The sequence below is a fragment of the Capricornis sumatraensis genome, chromosome 15 (assembly GCF_032405125.1).
Source record: "Capricornis sumatraensis isolate serow.1 chromosome 15, serow.2, whole genome shotgun sequence".
In the NCBI taxonomy this organism is placed as follows: domain Eukaryota; kingdom Metazoa; phylum Chordata; class Mammalia; order Artiodactyla; family Bovidae; genus Capricornis; species Capricornis sumatraensis.
Window position 1 is genome coordinate 60,919,290 of NC_091083.1, and position 3,678 is coordinate 60,922,967.

At 54.3% G+C, this 3,678-nt stretch overlaps 1 non-coding gene across 1 annotated transcript; it reads right to left on the reverse strand.

Annotated features, from left to right (window-relative positions):
* Positions 1-1,868: 1,868 nt before the first annotated feature.
* TRNAD-GUC (transfer RNA aspartic acid (anticodon GUC)) lies at positions 1,869-1,939 on the reverse strand. The gene has a single exon. It is a non-coding gene; the product is annotated as a tRNA-Asp (tRNA).
* Positions 1,940-3,678: the final 1,739 nt, after the last annotated feature.

Here is a 3,678-nt window from a genome sequence, read left to right on the forward strand (position 1 = left end):
GTCAGTGATCAGGTGCTGGATGTGGGCGGGGAACTCGCCCTCGTGGTGAGCAGGTTTTCTGCACCACCCACCTCCCTCTGGATGAAGAAACTCGTGTTTCCATAAGATTTACAGTTCTGAAACTAACCTTACTTGCAGATGAAACCATTGGAAATTCATTATCCATGGAATGATGCATAAAAAGATCATTTAGCTTGAGGCTTCCCCCACCCCCACCATAGGTAGTTGGGTGGGGGAAGGGGGAAGGCTTCAACTATGTCTGGGGCAGGTCAAACAAGCCAAGGTCCCAAGGCTGCCCAAGGTGAAGTTGGGCCTGCTTGGTAGGACCAGCCAAGCAGATAGAAGAGGTAAAAAGTAAAAGCCAACAGATAACTCCCCCAGCCAGAGCTGACCCCCACAGTTCCAGGTAGAGGCAATGTCCTGACAACCTTGCAGAGCCCACAAGTCCTGCTCTCGGGGTGATGCTTCTAAGCTTTAGCAGGGTTCGAGCCCACTGCCACCCATACCTGTCCAGTCTGAGAGGTTCCTCCATGGCCTCGGAGGAGAGAGTCCAGTCTACCCTGACCCAGGCCAAGACCACAACTTAGACACTTCATTTTAACCAGCACACAGCATGGCAAAGAGTATCCATGGGAGTATTTTGTGTCTCAGAAGGTCCAGGACCCCCCTCGGGCCCCTAAGTTTCCTTTCTGTGGTTTTCTCTGGTTAAAGAGACGCAAGCAGGGAGGCAGGGAAGCCTGCTCGGGGTGATAGCTCTTAAGTAGATGACGGGAGGGAAGCAGCATGAAAGATAGCTGGGTTTAGGGAAATCATCCTTAATTCCATTAAAAAATGCCCAGAAACACCAAAAGCAGTGCCTGGCCCTTCCTCTCCGTTCCGGAAAGAGATGTAAGAAGGGACAGCGGCTGCTCAGATCCACCTGCCTCCCCGGGGGCTGCGAGGACACCTCGGGACTGGCAGCCTTTCATGGAACTAAGCTGGCCTCACCAGCCCCGGGCACACACCGGATGGAGCTTTCATGCGGCTTCCAGGGCTGAGACAATGCGGGCAGAGAACAAGCCAGGATCAGTACAATCACCGTCACTGGCTGTCTCCAGCTCGATATTAATCTTTCAAAAAAGGCTTCACTCTGGAGGCAAGGTATTAGGTGGCTCAGCCAGCTTCTTGAAAAGTTCCTCTTTCTTTACAGAATGTCAAGTGAGATTTCAAGGGGGTGTACTTCATAACCGAAAGCATGTTTTCCTCAGGACAAGAAACCACTGCGAAACTTATTCTCCCTCCTGCCCGCCCCAACTCTCCCGGACTTCTAGCCAAAAACCCTCCTGTGTTTTGCAGAGAAATAACAACACCAAAAAACCTGTAGGTGTTTTTTTTTGTTTTTTCAAGTGTAGTGAAGGTCCCTCCTGGGTGGCAGAGGAAAGCTAGGCGAACTTTATAAATCTGGAGGGAGAGCTGGTTTAGGCGGTATTAAGGAGCCGAGAGGTGTTTTTCAGCCAGCATTGTTTTAAATGGTACCCAGAGGAGCTCCATCACCTTCGGCACCCCTAGCCCTGTGTGCAGAAGGGCAGCCACAGAGTAAAAAGTCAGGTTGCCCTGTCGCCTGGGTGACCACCATCTTCTCCAGGGCGTCCACTAAGCAGAGCCAAGATCAGGGGTCTGAAGGGATAGAGTGGGGAAATGCGAGTTGGGTGGAGACAAGAACCAGTCGATGTAACTGCCCTCATCATGGGAGCCACACAGCACAGGGCATGCTTAGTCGTGTCCGACTCTTTGCGGTCACGTGGACTGTAGCTGCCAGGCTCCTCTGTCTATGGAATTTTCCAGGCAAGAATACTAGAATGGGTTGTCATGTCCTACTCCAGGGAATCTTCCCAACCCAGGGATTGAACCTGTGTCTCCTGCTCGACAGGCAGATTCTTTACCACTGAGCCACCTGGGAGGCCCCCAAACAGCACAGACCCAGGTATAATTTGTGCCAACTGAGTAACAGCCATCGCCCTGGGGAGCAGCTTTGTTGAGATTATGGGCATACCCTCCTGCAGAAATCACAAGTGTGATACTCTAAAGACTGCCCCACACTCAGTGGAAAGAAGGCCCCTTTCTCGTAGCCCTGTGAAGCTGAGGGGACTTTTCAGGGGTAGGGGACGGTGGCAGGTAGGAAGAGGGGCGGTAGGCTTGGGAGACCACGGCTGCTTGGCTGGGAGGAGCAGGCAGGGGTCTATCCCCTGCTTCCTGCAGAGCAGCCAGGACTTGCCCAAGGTCACAAAGCAAGTTAAGAAGAAACAATCAGCTCAAGCTCAGTCCCTCACAAGCAGAATCCTATAAAAAAGAAGAAAATGACTCTGGGGATTTGAACAAAGGAGTCGGGCTATAAATCCACTCTCTGAATAGCTGCTGGTGATCTTCCTAAAATGCACATCGGGGGACTCCACGCGGCCAGGAGGTGCCCTTCAGAGGTGCCGGAGCCTGCAGGAGAGAGGCCCACATCCTCAGTCCAGGCTGCAGGGCCAGGTGATCTGCAGCCCAAGGGCATCTGGATCCCACTGCCAGCCCTCTGCCCCTCCTAGCTGTCCCCACCCCAACCATGCAGGCCTTCTTGGAGTTCTCTCTGTGTGTGCGTGTCTCTCCGTGTTTCTGTGTGTCTTCTCTGTCTCTCCCTGTCTCTGTCTCTCTGATCTAGGGACTCATTTCCTTGTGCAACCGCAACTTCCCAGGCATTCACAGCTGGCTGCGTGCTGTGTGGCACCAAGAACACAATGGGGAGCAGTGGTATACCCCTGTCCTCTGGGGCATCCAGTGAGCAGGGGAGGCAGAAGTTAACCAAAGAATCACACAAATAATTAAAATGTAAAACTATGTACATATATATCTTGAAATACCAGCCCAGGGGCCAGGAGGGGATTCAAGAGGCCCTGCTGTAGTAAGGGCTGGGGGACACGTCCCTGAGAAAGGCAGTTTTAGGGACTGAAGTGTGACCAGAGCTGGAGGCCAGGGAGACAGGTATGTTCCCAGGTGAGCCCAGAGCCTGAAGCGGGGGGGCACCCTGATCCAAGGGGGCCAAGGGGCCCAAGAGGAGATTGGATGGAGTCTCAGGCCAGGGGGGTTGGGTGTCGGGGTCCTGGTCTGAAGGCTGAGCATGTGCCTCCTGGGAACGTCTGGCTCTGACTCTCACGTGTGGGGCGCAGGCTGACTCCTTGACCTTGGCTCACAGTTCCCACGCCCTTGTTGACAGGTACTTGCTCCACCCCTGTCCTGCTCCCTCTCACCCACCACAGCCTCATGAGGCAAGTTCTGGGGAATCTGAGGGCAGGGAGAGCTCCGACACCTGCCTAGGTACAAATCCAGTGGGTGGCAGATGTGGAACTCAAACCTGAGACCCTGGGGTGCGAGCGACCGCTTTCCATCCCTCCTCCAGCTTCCTCCCAGGCTTCGCCTACACCTGGCACATCACAGAGATTGGTGACTGAATGAGCAAGCAACCTCAACCTGCTGGGGGCTCATGCTTCTCGGGGTGAGGCTAGGCCTTTGTTTGTGGGCTGCAGCATCCCCAGGCTGAGGGCAGAGACAGACTCTGGGAGGGGAGGGGCGCTGGTTCGTGTCAAAGCCTTGCGAGGCCAGAGAAGAGCGGCCAGCTCAGCTCATTACCTGCCCTGCTGTGGAGCCCACACTTTGAAGAAG